The following is a 16,657-nucleotide window of genomic DNA, read 5'->3' as shown; positions in this document are numbered from 1 at the left end:
CTGTTATCCCTTGCCACAGAGGGCAGGGCATGAATCAATGGCTTTAAAATACAGCAAAGCACATTCAGATTAGATCTCAGGGAAAAAAAAAATCTTCCTTTCTGTTAGAATAGAGAGGCAGTGGATTAGACCGCCTAGGGACATTGCAGCCTTCCCTTCACTGGAGAATTTCAAGAGGAGGCTGGATAAGAGGAAGATTAGCAATCACATTCATGCATTTGTGCAGAGGGCTGGGGCAGACGAACCTTGAGATCCCTCCCCACACCCGCTTCTCCAATTACAAATTATGCTAGTTATGTACAGGGCCAATGCCTGGCACCAAAGGAAAGCAATATAACTGAAAACGGTATAGAGCATGAATGTATTGCAACTGATATACTATTGTGCATTGAAAATATCCCCAGTGATGGCTGTTCTCCTTCCATTTTCATCCCCCCGTAATAGTCCTGCCATGAGACCGCTTCTCTCAGCAGCTGCAAACAATCACCACTGCCCTGAAATCAGAGAACAATAAAATAACAGTTGAAGGTTTAGTCTTGTTTTCTTAGATCATTAGTGGGCTAGACTGCTTTCTAAAGGCTTATTGCCAATCAATGTAGGCCCAAACTAGGGGGGCGGGGGATGACAATATTATGACACCTAAGACAATACCAATATTCCCCAGCTTGTGTGTGTTAATTACAAAGACATGAGGGTGTTTAGTTTGGATTTAAACACTTCCCTGCAGAGCTAGAAACCTAAACATCGTAAGCTCTGTGCTCGCGCTTCAAAGTCAGCAAAGAAAATTGACTAGAAACAAGCGTGAAACTGCCCGGGTCAGTCTCCCATTACGAAGCCAAGTGGAATGAATCTAAAATGGCAAGGAGAGAGCATAAATGGTGAGAAATAGATCAAGTTTTTGAAATGTGCTCTGTTTCAGCCAGCTGAGTTGCTTTGAACAAACAGCAATATGAGGAAGTGCTGAACCAGGCTCAGCTGCCAACTTTATCCTGCTTGCAAATTGGCAGATATTCTTTCTTTCTTTCTTTGATTCCTATGCCACCCTTCCTAATGAAGGCTCAGGGTGGTGTGCAATAAGAGGATGGAATAATTTATAATCCACAAGAGTGACAAGAGAACAAAACAGCTTAAAAGGGAAGTAGAATATCTATGTAAAACGGAGACCACCTAAAGAAGATCTCAGCCTAACTTCATTTGCTAAATGGCTGCCTAAGTAGAAACACTGTGATATCTTTTATGAGACCAAGTAAATAGTTGAAAAAAATGTTATTTGCAAGCTTTTGGGCACAAACATCCTTCGGGCAATAGAGAGAGTCTGCCCAAGTAGAAAGGCCTTTAAGCACCTCTGGAGGATATCCAAGCTCAGGCTTTGGTGAATCTCAAGAGGAAGGGAGCTCCAGAGCTGAGGACCAACTCTCAATAATGAGCTGGCATGAGTTTTGGTATTTGTGGGGGGGTTGTTCATGGTTGACCTTAGGGACCATGTTGGGATGCAAGGGATGAGACAGTCTCCTTAGGTAGATAGGGCTCAGACTGTTTAGTGTCAAAGATAGTAAGTTGGATTGCACCTGAAAAGCTCTTTGAGGAGGTGTTTGGGTCAAATCTAGCCCTTTCCTGAAGGAAATAGAAAAATCCACTTCTGCATTGAGGATAAGTAATCAGGATAACTATATATAATGATAATCATTACAGTCATGGGTTCTCTGGTTCTGTCACTCCTCTCATGTCCTCCTCCTTGGCCTCTGCATGGGGGAAGGTGACAAAACTTCTTGGAAGAACGGCATACAAACGTCAAGGGGCTTGGAGGGAGAAGCAAAGGTACAGGAGGAAAGGCTTAGGAGGAGGCAGTATGTGTGCACAGGGCTGAAATGTTAGTTGTGGCTGCAGCTCTCTAAATGGTTTTAGTCAAGGTCTAGGTTAGCTTTTACAAATGAAGGGGCTCATGTACACACCACAATTTTTGCCCTTTCATGCACTGCAACTGCATGTCTGTTTACACAAGCAGGATTTCCTGATGCTTTAAAAGTCTTTCTTGTGCAATAAACTTGAACTCTTCAGATGTAATTTTGCTTGGTTCACTGGGAATTAAAGTGTCACATCCATGGATTCATTGCATGCAAACACAATGGCACTCAAAGATGTTCCATGAACCTCTTTGTCCACCAGATGGTGCTGTGACTTTTTTGTAGTTCACCCCTTCAAATTGCTTCGGCTTTTTTTGTGTGGTTTGCCAGCTCCCTGCTTCCACAGCTGCATGGCAGGGCATGGGCATGGGGCAGGCAGGTAGCCCAGGGCCGCGGGGGGGTGGGGAGGGAGGCAGCGCTGGACCATCCTGCTCTCCTGCAGCACCAGCCAGGAACCTGGCTTAATTTGTTTGAAAACCTAGTGCATTTAAACACAGATGCGATGCTCCAAAATAAACAAGTTTAAATTTTATAAACCTATTTAATTTAATGAGGATTATAACCCATGGTGAGCACAGGCATCCTCGAGCTCCTGGTTTCTGATGATCTTATTTGGTTAGGTGCAGAACATGAGTGCACTGCATGTAGGCTCCTGGGATCACATTTCATTCAGAACCACACCAGTTTTTTAGGAGAATATTATGCAGCAGGCCCTTGATACTTTGCAAGGTTAGGTTTCTTACCCACTGTGAACTAGCTGGTGATATTTAGAGTCAGAGCAAACAGCTGCCCAGGACTACTGAGGCACTTCAGTGGATGAGATGATCAGAGAAGTAAAAGCTGCAGCCAACAGGTGAGTGGCTTGTCTTTATTTTGAAAATCTCCTGCAAATGAAGTGGGTTGCAAATCACCTGGATATGAATGACCCATGCTCTAGTGCAGTTGGAGAGATTGGAGTGGAAAGAAGAAATGTGTCGATTGGGCCCGGGGCTCCAGTTTGTGATGAGCCTGATTCCATTAGGAAAGAATCCTAACAAATGGCCTCTGGCACATTAAAAACTATTGGACTAGTAATACTATCCTAATCCTGGCTGTTCCTGAATTTGTCTGGTTTTTTTTGCAGCACTGGAGGAAGGGAGCTTTTGGCCTGAAATACTGTCCAGCTCTCTCTCCCAGCTATGCAGCTGGTCTAATAGATATCATAAAAATAACCCTTACTTCTCATTTATTTCCTGGACCGTCATGGCCATAACACCACTCCAACACTATTAGACAGTGTTCTGCCCAGATGTGAAACATCCATTCAGCTCCACCTTCCTGAAACATGCATCTCTACCTTCATGCTCCCCAGGGGGGACTTTCAGCATAGATCATGTACCGCAACCTGCTAAATCTTCCAGGCCAAGGATCTCCCTTGCTTTCCTTGCTGAGTTAGTGGGGATGTAGCACTTGACTGTAATGTACCTGGGGTACCAGTTTAGGAGGACTTCACTCAAGGCTTAGACACCTCTTTGAGCTGCAGGCACTGGAGAAACACACTTAATCATTACTACAGTACCTGGTAGTACTCTTAGTATCAATCTCACCCTTTTGTAGCGCATGTGAATCCCAACACATGTTGCCATGAACAAGCGCATCTTGTGGAGATTGCTCTTGAAGATCTAGTCACCCTTGATGAGAGGCTTTGCATAAACATGCTGGGAGGAGACTTTTTAGTGCTGCTATTTCTGTTTTTCATGGCTGCTTAGCTGCCTCATACTCCGCTGAAATGCAGCTCCAGGCCATCCAGCAATTTCACTGAGCTCCGGGAATGCATTCAAGAGAGCTTTGAAAAGCTCAGTTACGATGGCTGAGTTCCTTGCTCATGTCTGTCCATTAGAGTGAGCCTTTAACTCTTTCTTGGCTGCTGGTAGCCAAGTACGGCAAGTGGAATTGTTTGGATTATGCCTTTGTAACACTCTTTCATTCCTGAGCTCTCTGTGGCAGGACATGGGGGAAATTTTGACCACATTGACTTCAGCGCTGGCAGGATTTAACCTTATGACTCTTACCTAACTGTAGTGCCCCACCTGTGTATTTTGTGGTACGGTACTGGTTGTTTTAGTTCTAGCCCTGTTAATGATTTCTGTTGTGTAGATATCTGGGGGGGAAGGGCAGGGGGAGGGTTGCAGTGGATAGTCTCTACAGGTATTTATTTTAAAGTTGTATTTCTAGCTCATAACAGATTAAGCCTGTACTAAATTAAGCACACATGACTACTGAGAGGTTTGAAGTGAAGTGTGAAGTCTTTGCTTGACGAGATTTAGGAGCCAAGTGACTAATGCATGATGCATTTGTTCTACATTTGGGCGTGCATGCATGGCTCCTGTTGATGTTGCTTGGCCTCAGCTTGGTCAGACGTTGCTGTTACACCATGGAAATTCCACCGGCTTCTGATTTATTCCACGTGGTGCTGAGGGAACCATGGGACAATATTGGTCAGCATTGGTGAGCTGTCCAAGCATCTGCAAAGAGCTGCAAACTTCATTCTTCAAGCTGCTCCTTAAAACTCTCCTTTCCTGCGATGATTACTCCAAAGAACTAGGTAAAGCTTAGGCAGTCAGTTTGCTGAGGCCCCTGACCAACAACAGTCTTGTTGTTTCCTTGTATTCTCCCACCTCTTGTATCCTGTTCAGTGCTTTGATTGCAAGCTCCTGGTGCAAGGGATGGTGTTTCTGTTCTGTGTTCGGGCAGTACCAAGCAGGATGTAGTTCCTACAGAGGACTCCTAGGTTACTTGAGTTTACAGGTACATAATGGTAATAGTCATAGAGTTAAGCAGAGACAATCTCCTTAACAACCATGTGCAACTGTAATCTCTATTATAGACCAAAGCAGTGACATATTGGGCAGTGCCATATATCTGGCAATATATACTTTGCCATATATCTGTCATATATATATATATATATATATATATATATTGTCAGATATATGGTCCAGCTATCTCAGTATCATATCTGCAACTGTGGCAAGTAGCAGATGCTTCAGAGAGAGAGTATATGGACAGGGCATATCCAGAGTGATCCATCCCTATCATGCCATCGGTGGCATCCATCATCATGTCAGAGGATATCTCTCCAATTGTTTTGTTTAGTAACTATTAATGGGCTTGTTCTTCATGAATTTAATTTAATTTTGAACCTGGTTATACTCTGCCTATACAACCTACTGGGGCAGCGACTTCCACAACTTAACTACACGCTGTGTACAAAAGAGCTGTGATGATTGTGGGAATAAGTACAGATCTCTCTCTCTGGCTTTGTGAACACTTAACAAAACACTCCTGGCTCTTCCCATCCAAGGAGTATACTTAGACATTCATTGGGGCTTGTTTCCAAAACTCACTAATGTTGCCAGAAAGATACCTATCAGCTGCCGGGGTCTTTGAATCAGGCCTCAAAACACACATCGACATTCATCAGGGACTGATGTCTTGTAGTACTATAAGCTTTATCAGTTTGATTACCTTTCACCTCATCTGACTATATGTTATGCGCTGTTATCATGTCTCGTCTGGCATCATTTGCCAATGGGAATGGCTTGAGTTATAAGGCTGAATGAAGGATGACATGCAGGACTCCTGGGTTCTTTAAATGACTTGCCATGTGCTCTTAAACAAGCAATGGTTCCATTTTGCTCTTTGTGACTTAATGGGTGCATCTACATGTGCCCTTTAATGCATATTAGCCTATTTTATTGCACATTAAAGCATCACAAAAAACCTCCTGCTCTTTTGCTAATGCACATTAAAATTGTCTAATGTGCCTTTTTCTAGTACCTCACAATGGCAATACTAAATTTAATACACGTTTACTAAAGTACATTAATGAACATGTGGATGCGCCCAGTTTGTCCTTCTGTAAGATGTGTGTGGCAATACTTTCCTCTACCAATGCTGGTGAAGTGCTTTCAGTTTCTCCAAGGGAAGCAGAAGAATGGGTGCAAAGCATTATGTACTGACTGATTTTTATCCTTACTTTTAGTAACTCATTTCTGCACAGTTATTCATCACAGTGCGTTTGATCCAAGATAGGTTTGTTATGTGCAAGTTTTTATTCTTTAAATCTTATTTTCTACTTTGAATTTATCAGACAGGACCCTGGATTTAGTGCCTTATTTAGTCAATTTTACCTTTTCTTTATTGCATTACATTAAAGCACCAGAAAGTCTTTTGGGGATGTGGCAAATAGAATTATAAATTATTCGTATAATTATTGAGTTTTCTCTGAAATTGGAACTGTGTACAAATTGTGTCTCCAGAGATTTTAATCCTTTGAGTGCTAGTTTTCTGGGACAGTGAGAGCTGGGAAATACACAAAAGCCATCAGCTTAATCCTGGGCTCCGAATTCAATTTGTAAAGTTAAATAAAAAAAATGCTGATTTATACAGTTTGTTCCTGGTTCATAATTATGGCCTAGAATTAATTGACTAGCCCAGAGGTTTCTCTACTGTACAATGTAATGATTACCAAAAAACGATTCTCTCCTATATTTCTTTATTAACTTATCCAAAAATGACATATCTTGAAGAACAGCTTTGAATACTGCTGCGATGAGCAACTTTGTAATTTGCAATTCAGGCGGTTTATTTGGGCTTTTACCCTCCCTTTCTCAATTTGTTTAGGTAATTCATTATTTTACAGATGCCCGAGCTATAAACTTATCCTGGAACACAACGAGAGATGTCGCATTTAATGCGCAGCTCGGTGAGACCCCGTGACATTTCCATTCAGGTAATTTCCTCTCATTAGGCTTATCCAGCCCAGTGATAGAATCAGGGCTCTCCACCTTGATGCCTTTCTGGGAGCTCTGGCTTGTTAAGCATGAAATGTCCAAACCTGCTGACACTAACCTGGGAGTGCTACTATGGGAAATCCTACCGAGGCCAATGAGCTAGGGAGCATTTGCAAGAACAGCTGCTATTGCACATATCTTGTGACCTGCAGAGAGGTTGGTGGGAGAGATGGAACCAGTCTGGTGCTCAGATGCAGCCACACCACAGGCCCACAAAGATGTCATGCAACGGGGAAGGGGCAGCTAGGGGTTTGAAACAAAAGACCAGCTTTGGGCCCCCCGCTACAGAAAGGATGAAGACAAATTGGAGAGAGTCAAGTGCAGGGCAGTGAACATGGTTGGAGGACATGACTGGCGAGAAGAGGCTGAGGAAACTGGGCTGATTTAGTTTGCAGAAGAGAAGGATTGAAAGGGGATTGAATAGCAGCCTCCACCTCCCTGCCGGGGGGCTGCAAAGAGGATGGAGCTGGACTGGTCTCACTGGGGGCAGATGACAGGACAAGGAGCAATGGGCTCAAGTTGCAGCAGGGAAAGTTGAGGTTGGATATTAGGAAAAACTCTCACAAGGAGGGTAGTGGGCACTAGAATGGGTTACATAGAGAGGTGGTGGACTGTCCATCCTCGGAGGTTTTGAAGACCCATGCAGACCAAGTCTTGTCTGGGATGATGTAGTTGGGGCTGGTCCTACTCTGAGCAGTGGGTTGGACTAGATGTGACCTCCTGAGGTCCCTTCAACCCTCATTTTCTGATCCTATGACTCCATTGGTCATAGACAGACTGTGAACACTTCGCCAGCCCTGGCTTCATAGCCTAGGAAATTAAGGGGTGGGTGAGGGGCATCCTGGTCCTGCACAGGTCCACTTGCATAAAGCTTGCCCTTTGAACGCAGGTGAGGTTGTCTGCAGGGGGGAAAGACTTGGTTCCAGACCTGGAGACTGGATTTACATGCAATGAAACAAGATTTTTTTATGCCAGGGAGGAAGCTGATCCCCATAAAGACACAATCACTCTTGGGATGTCAGGGGAGGTCTGTAAAGGGTCTTTGCCTTGGCACTTTCAGCAGGGGGAAGGAATGGGAGGTAAGGGGTAAGACAGGTGGATTTTATCTCTGGTCTTCATTTGCTGCTGTTTACTAAGGCTCTTTTCTTCCTGCAGTTTACCTCGCATATGCAGGAGGCAAGGAGGGCTTTTCAGATAAGGAGTTGGCAGAGACTGTGCTGCCTGAGAGGCCTGAGCCAAAAGGCAGTGGAGAAGCAGCGGTCTCTTTCTTTTCTTTTGTCCTTGACATGGAGCCATTTTTTAAAGCTTGAACCAAGGCTGGTCTCAGAGTCCAAAGCTGCTTATTACCTGCATTAGAAAAAAATCAGCTTTTGGGCTATTCTTGACATTATATGACTCAGAAGGTGCTTGAACTGTGTCACCGTCACACTCTCCTACACGCGCTGAATTACATCTTGGCTTGCCAGAGAAGCCTGGGTTTGATGGGTAGCTCTATAGCTGTCAATAAATCACACATGGTGATGAGGAAGCCAAGAGACACATTTGCCACGGCACGGGTCTTTCCCCAGAACATACAGCAAATGGGATATGCTCTTCCTTGCCTCTAAGAGACCGTGCAATGGGCATAAGCAACTTACTGAAAGCACGTTGGATGACAGGTAGTATGCAACTGGACAGTGTCGTCTTTGCAGGTATAAGAAATGGGTCAAAACAGCTTTTCCTGTCCCAGGTGAAATATGAGCGCTGCATTTTGATTTTGCTTTGCACCAGGACCCAAGGCCAAAATCTCTGATTTCGTCTCCACTTTGCCTAAATGGTTTATTTAAAGGGAGATGAGTGTTTCATTTGGTGAGGGAAAAAATCTTCAACATTTGTTCATGTTTCATATGTAACATAATACGATATAATTGAACCAAAAGCCTCACAGCTTATTGAAACAAAACGTTTGGTGACCTTTCCACAACACAATGTTTACAATCCCTTCCCAAAGAAAACTTCAATGTACAATTTTTCAGTGGAACCAAATCAGCATTTTGCGATGGAAAAATTCCACTGGGAAATGTTCAGCCACTTTGTTATTTACATTTAATATCCTGAGACAACCACGCCACATCATTGTAACTGCACACGTTCTGAATGTATGTAAAAAATAGCTAAAAGAGGAAAAAACGCTGTAGAAATAAGGGGAATAGACTTTGTTCTCTGTTATTCTGGTATGAATGGATCCAACTTCATCAACTGGAGTGTGTTTCACTTTAGGACTGTGCTTTAATACTTTAACTTAGGGGCAGCTATCTTGTGGGCTTCCCCTTTGCCCATCTGGCAGAGCCACCCAGCGTATTTCTTCTTTCCCTTGCTGCACTAGACTCGGCTCCCTGCCCTTCACCTAGCTGGGAGAAGGGCACCTACATCCGAGGACTGAATCATGGCTATTCAGATTCGCCACAAGCCTGGCCAGGGTCTTCATCAAAAAGGAAGGAGGTGAGAAGGATTAGATAATTCAAATGTTGATGTGTGAGCCATGCTCCAGATCTGCTATCCTTGCTAAAAAAAAAATGACATCTTGGGGAGACTGAATTTTTTTTTTCTAAATTTGGGTTGAATTCAGGCTACTTGGGTTGAATTCAAGAAAGGTTGGAAGAAATGTTTTGACTTTTCAGAGTAGTGTTTTCATTTCAAAGTTGACCCAAATTGGTTTTTTTTAAAGGGTGAAAAGGAGTAAAAGTTCCAAATTTATTTTGTTTTTTCTCAGTTTGACCTCTCACCCCAGAAACTCAGCTTTATACCTGACTGGCTGTAATTGCAGGGGGTTCACCTGTAGACAGCCCTTAATAAGAAAACGAGCTGTTGCGTTCCAGCTGTGTACAGGTCTCCTTCGCTGTATGCGGGTTCTGTATGTGCAAATTTGCTCTTATGCGATGACCCTTTTTATACCAAAAATTGTTGTATGCGAGGTAAATTCACCCTTATGCGATCGGTGTGGTGGAAGCCTGAAGTCAGCTGCTTTGTGTGGTGCATTGTGGGAGTGATGTGCACCAGAATAGTCTCCTGTGTTGATCTGTGCTCCTCGCTCGCTGTCTGCGACGTGTTTCTGTAGTCGTTGATTCTCCTGTGGATGTTACCCTGCCTGTACCTCCTACCGGTGATGTGGAGTCTGGCACTGAAGACCCTTTGCCACCCTCTCTTCACACCAACTAAACATTCACCACTGCCCTTACTTGTGTGTACTGTCTGCTGTTGGGGAGTACCAAAATTGTCTTGTAAAAGAGGTAGAAATGGGTCTGGGGGTCAGTACAGTCGAGGTCTTGGAACGTATCCCTATTTATTACCTTGTAAAGTGGATTCCCTTTATGTGCATTTGAGTTATGCGCCATTTTCCAGGAACGCATGTACCGCATCAAGAGAGGAAAACCCATATTAAAGAAATAAATGAAGCAGAACGATGCATCCCAGGCTTGCTCTGTGGAGGAGAGAGGTGTGGTCGTTTGATTGTGACGTCTTGCAGCAGCAAAAGAAAACACCTCTCCATGACGGTTTATGGCTGCTACACTGATTCGTGTCCAGGTATCCCCACACGGGCATCCGGAGACACAAAAACTTCCTGCTCCTCTTTCTCTGACCCCAAGCTTTGGGTTTTTTATCCTTCTTTCCCCACTGTCTGGGCATGTGTCCTTTGTGGGCACATGGAAGAAGAGGAAGTGTTATGCTTTCTATATTGACCTTCAGCTACTGGGGCCTCCGTGCCTTCAGTCTGCTCTTCTGGCTGCACAAACCTCATTGCAGCGTGCTTGCAGATGGTCATCCGTTTGGATGGATGCTTCAGGGACTGGCTCCACTCTCAGAACCGCTCCAATCTGTCTCTTCTGAGAGAAAACGCGCCAGTGGCAAAGTCCCCACTAAAAGTTCGACTTTCCACAAGGTCATTGCAAGTCACTGAAGTAGCAAGGGGAAATGCGGAGGTCTGGATGGAGACTTGGTGAAGGAGGATGAAGCTGGTTGCCTTTCCAGTGACTCAAGAGGCTTGGCAAACTTTTCCCCGGCGCTCTGAGCATAGCTGGGGAAGAAAGCATGCGTATGCTCTTGTAACACATGAGACCCCCTGGCTGTATTCCCAGCCCAGGGAAGAGGGTAGAAAACATGTGAAAAACTTCCCTTGTGGCACGTTTTGCATCCCAGAAAGTAGGAAGATGCCAGAACCATATCTTTCCTATTGCTGAACAAGCAGAAATACAAGGAAACTCAATTCCTCTATGAGATGTTCATAGGAAATTAGCCTACTTTGTCTTGCTGACATGAAGTGAATCTAAACACCAATTATTTAAGCTTTTATTTTTCACTTCCCAATATCTCCTCTTCTCTTTCTCCCTGTTTAGCCCCTCTTATCTCTGCTGCTGATTTTCCCAGCTATAGAGGAGGAAGCCAGAGCAATAGCCTCTTATTGTTGCCAGGGATTCATGATATATAAATGTACACTCATGTCTTCGATTGTTTATCAGCCTCACTGCTCTGGGCCATGTTAGCATTCAAGCGATGAACCAACAAAGGGCTTGAGTTTCAGATTGCCTCCCCAGAGAGGTGCTGTGTTCCCCGATTAGCTTGGCTAGGTGTTAAGGACGTTCATCCCCTCAGGCAGCACTCGGGATAGGGCCCTAATTGGTGTGAAATTTAGGATAGACAGTCGCCAGGGTTTAGTGAGGATGTGCGTTTGCTGGGGAAGAAGGTGCCTCCCACTGTGGTGATGGATGTTGGTTTCTGTGCTGTTATTTCGGGAGGAGCACGGCACGTGGCCAATTATCAAAGGAGGTTTAAAAGACACGTCTTTCAGTGCCAGGACATGCCTTTCATTTAGAGGACTGTACCCCGGCCCACCTCCAGTTCTCTACTCAGCCCAAAGCTATAGGCAATCGATTTAATACGCTGTCCCCACCTGTGTGAGTTACACCCACCGGGATCGCAGGTGCATGTTTAGAAAGGTACCTCGCCAATGCATACACTCAGCCAGGAAGGGCTGAATTTTGTTTCATCTCAAGGATATCAAAGTGCAGCTTGTGACCAAGCTCCAGGTCACACACCCAGAGGGGATAACAGAATTACTCCTACGCTGTCGTCGGGTAAGTGTCCTCATTACATGAATAGGGATGTAGCAAAACCCCCAGTTTTTCTTTGTTTTTTTTTTTTATTTATTTTAAAATGCATTCCCTCCCTTTCCCCAACCGTTTCTGAGTTTTTCTCTCCCTCTCTATTCCTATAGATAAGTATAAGTGAGGTAAGACTTAGGATAAGCTTTAAACATTTTTATTTTGGTAGCAAGTTTTTGGTTTTGGGTATCCACTGTTTTATATTGTATAATTATGAGGTTTGTAATGATTTTTACTGTTGTATATTGTATCGTTATCATTTTTGTATTGATTTTTATTGTTTCATATAGATATTCTATGGTTTAGGCCTGTGTTTGTAAGTGAACTAAAGTCATGTCAAGTTTCCATTTTATATGTCAAGCCTTCATCTTGTGTCCTCTGCCTGGGCATCCCCTGTGTCGCAACTATATGAGTCACGTACCCCTCCCATGTAAATTGGTTCCTGGATGAATGAGAGTGATTGGGAATGACTGAAATACAATGGTAGCGCCTCTACTTGAATGGCCTGTGGCAACTGGCCATCACCTCCCATTGATTCATTCAGGAACCATGGACCTCACCCAGGAAGAGAGACAAGAACCCAGCATTTGAAAGACAAAAGACCCCGCAGAACCAGCAACTCTACGATTGTACCCCACCATTACAGACACCCGAAACTGCACACCCCTGCATGGAGCACACATGCTCAGTAAGCCAGGGACTGACCCTCGCCTGGGCATGCCTCCTGTCACTAGGGTCACACAAGGTCTGCCCCCCCAAAAAGGGGCAGTGAAGACAGACCCAGTGGGAATGCCATTTCCACCCGGACCAGACCAGCTTCACATCACCTATCCACCCCAGAGCCCCTGCCAGTGACCCCCCTCTGCACAACGTCAAGCTGAAGGAGACTCCAAATGGCCATCGAGGATCAACTTCCAGCCTGGGATAGGTAAATATTACCTGCACACCTCCTCCTACAACTTGGACTCTCTCTCTCTCTCCTCCTGGACTTCAGTGGACTTCAGCCCCTGCACCAAGCCTCTCTAACCCCTGCTGCCATTGTGTATGTGTGTGTGTGTGTGGGTGTGTGTGTGGGGGTGGAAAGGAACCAATAAGACATTGTGTCACCATCTCCTCTGTTCAATAAAACCACTGTCATATTCAACCCCGAGTTGGGTCATGTTTTACTGAACCCCAGGCCTTCCCTATCTTAAATTCCAGCCTCGTTCTTTCTCTCTCTCAGCTCCAGCCCCCCCTCGCCGCTAGTTTCCCAATCTCCTCCCAATTCCATCTCCTCTTTTCTGCCACCTCTCAGCCTCTCCTTGCTTTCCTGCTGTCCCTGCTGCCTTTCAGCCTCCCGTGCCATCTACTGCCTTTACCCTGTGACTTTCTGCTGCCTTTTTCTGCTTTCCCACTGCCCTGCTACCTTTCAGTCTCTCCTGCCACTTTTCCTGTGATTTTCTGCTGTCTGTCTCTCTGTTTTCAGGCTTCCCCTGCACCTTCTGTAGTCATCCCCTCCCCCCCTCAGCAGCTTCCCAGCTCTTTGTGGCTGCCCTGCAGTTCTCTCCAGCAGCTTGAGCCTTTCTCCAGCTCCCAGCACCTACTGCCACTCCCTGCAACTTCTCTAGCTGCCTTGGAGCCATCCTCTGGCTCCCTACACCCTGAGCCCCTCTTTAACACTCACACTTTCCCTTAGTCCTATTTGCCCTCTCCCCACCTACCTTTTTAGCTCCTCGTAGCCCTGGCTGTAGTCCCACCCTCTGTGCCGGCATGCTTCCATGTTCTGCAGCCTTTGAGTGTTGTCTTTGTATCAGTTAAGCTCAATTAACTTAAAGTTACCCCCAGGCCTCAGTTCTTCAGCCCAGGCCCCTCTAATCTACGGGTTCTAATCCCGGTCCCAGTGACTTTCACTCCCAGCAGCTTTCACTCCCTACACTTCTACTTTCTTACCTTAACCTTTCCTCAGGTATCCCAAGTACACCAAGCACATACATACATATCACAACACCCAACTTAGGAACTCACCTCATTAAAAAACTGGGGGACTTTGGTGTCAACACCTACACAGTCAAATGGGTCGCCAACTGGCTGGAGGGCCGCACCCAGAGAGTGGTGGTGGATGGGTCTTTTTCGACCTGGAGGGATGTGGGCAGTGGGGCCCCCCAGGGCTCGGTCCTCGGGCCCGCGCTGTTCAAAATCTTCACCAGTGACTTGGACGAGGGGGTAAATAGCACCCTGTTCAAATTTGCTGATGACACTAAGATGTTGGGGGATGTGGGCATGCTAGAAGGGAGGAATAGGCTACAATCAGACCTAGACAGGTTATAGGGGTGGGTGGATGAGAATAGGATGGGATTCAACACTGACAAGTGCAAGGTGCTGCACCTGGGGAGGAAGAGCCAGCACCATACCTACAGGCTGGGGAACTCCCTTCTCGGCAGTGCAGAGGCAGAAAAGGATCTTGGAGTCATCATTGATGCCAAGATAGACATGGGCCGGCAGTGTGGGGACGCGGTCAGGAAGACCAACCGCACCTTGATGTGCATCCACAGATGCATCTTGAGCAGGTCCAAGGAGGTGATCCTTCCCCTCCATGCGGCACTGGTCAGGCCACAGCTGGAGTACTGCGTCCAGTTCTGGATGCCACACTTCAGGAGGGATGTGGACAGCATGGAGAGGGTCCAGAGGAGGCCACTCGCATGGTCAGGGGCAGCAGGGCGGGCCCTACAAGGAGAGGCTACGGGACCTGAACCTGTTCAGCCTCCACAAGAGAAGGCTGAGGGGGGATCTAGTGGCTGTTTACAGACTAGTCGGGGGGACCAACAGGCACTGGGGGAGTCCCTGTTCCCCCGAGCACACCCAGGAGTGACTAGAAATAAAGGTCACAAGCTGGCAGAGGGTAGATTCAGACTAGACATCAAGAGGCACTACTTCACGGTCAGGGCGGCTAGGATCTGGAACCAACTTCCAAGCAAAGTGGTGCTGGCTTCTACCCTGGGGGTCTTTAAGAGGAGGCTGAATGACCACCTTGCCGGGGGTGTTTGACCCCAGTTCCCTTTCGTGCCCATGGCAGGGGGTCAGACTTGATGATCTATAAGGTCCCTTCTGACCCTACTTCTGTGATTCTGTGATCTGCTCCGGTCCCTTCTGGCCCAACCTACTATGAAACTATGAAACCTGTGTGTATGTGTAGGTGAGTGGTATGTGTGTGAATTAGTGAATACACATATATATACATATATAGATATCATTGTGTGTTTGTGGTATATGAATAAGTAATCCATGTATGTGTATTGGATGTGCAGGTGTTGGTAACTGATTCTGTCTAAATTTGGTGCGTGTAGCGTGTATGGGCTTAAACAGGTGATCGGTGTACATGAACCTAGACTGGTTATTTTGAACCTGTGTGTATCTGAGTTGCTAGTGTAATGCCTAGTATGCCTAGTAGGAGTGTATGCACCTAGTGAGTATATGTGTTCTTACTTGATTTTTATGTGTGCATGTGCAATTGTACACTACACCCTCCTGTCTAACAGCGCAATATTGAGATCCTGAGCATTGGCCTGACCCCTCAGGGCAACAGGGAGATGTCTATGCATCTCCAGGGGACATGTCTTTTCCTATGACAGGAATACTTACATGCCCAGAGGGGTTAATAGAAGTACTCCTAGACAGCTGTTGGGATCTGGGAGTTGATCACAAGCCACACGGTGAGAGTTCATGAGGTGAAGTGAGCCTCGATGCAGTACCTTCCATCCTAGAATTGCATGGGGCTCAGTTGTTACCTCTGTTGATGGCTTGGAGAGGGGAGTGAAAAGCTCACCAGAGCTCCTGTTAGAGACAACATGCAGAGCAGGGGTCTCTTTTGGGTGGATTTGGATCAGTCCTTCCAGGTACAGAGTGGCACATCTACACATGTGCATTTACTGCACGGTAACTGAAATTACTGTGCAGTCCTTGCGCACGTCTACACATGCACACCCATATTGCACAGTAAATATAGTGACTTACACAGACTTGAGCATAAACTTGATACCTGCATCATGCAGGTATCAAAGCTCTGCCCCAATTAGTTACTGCACAGTAATACATGTGTGGACACCTTACTGTGTAGTAACACTGGGTGTGTGACTGATTTGGGACTGACTTTAGTCCTGAGTTAGTTGTGCATTAGTGCCTGCACATATAGATGCCAGCCGATTCTTGCTTACTGTGCAGTAACTTACTGTAAAGTAAATTTAAGCCAGTGTAAATGCATATGTAGATACACCCACTGCTAGGCAAAGAGCTGAAAACTTGGGGCTGAGCAGCTCCCAACAAAATCAACTGGCACTGAAACTCTTCTGGACATGCAAAAATCAGATCATTCCCATGAATTTCCCCCCTGCCCAGGCCCCCAAACCTACTCCATTATGCTGTAAGATTAATGTTTGACAATTAGGATTGGAAGGGACCTCAGGAGGTCACATTTGCTCTAACTCCCTGCTCAAAGCAGGACCAGGCTCAGCTACATCATCTCAGCCAGGCCTTCGTCGAGTCAGATCTTAAAGTGTGGAGTCTCCACCATGACTCTGGGTAACCTGCTCCAGTGCTTCACCACCCTCCTGGTGAGAGTTTTTCCTAATATCCAACCTCAACTTCTCTTGCTGTAACTAGAGCCTATTGCTCCTTGTTCTGTCATGAAAGATGTCTTGCATTCAAAAGCTTGTCTAACTTTATTTCAACCATTCAGCTGTTCCAATTAAAGCTATCACCCCCCACCCCAAAAAACCCCACTTTTCTTGCCTCTCCATTATTTTGT

Source organism: Crocodylus siamensis, chromosome 4 (assembly GCF_052110815.1).
Source record: "Crocodylus siamensis isolate JL-2025a chromosome 4, ASM5211081v1, whole genome shotgun sequence".
Classification (NCBI taxonomy): Eukaryota; Metazoa; Chordata; order Crocodylia; family Crocodylidae; genus Crocodylus; species Crocodylus siamensis.
The sequence above is the reverse complement of the archived record's forward strand: the minus strand, read 5'-3'. Positions refer to the sequence as shown.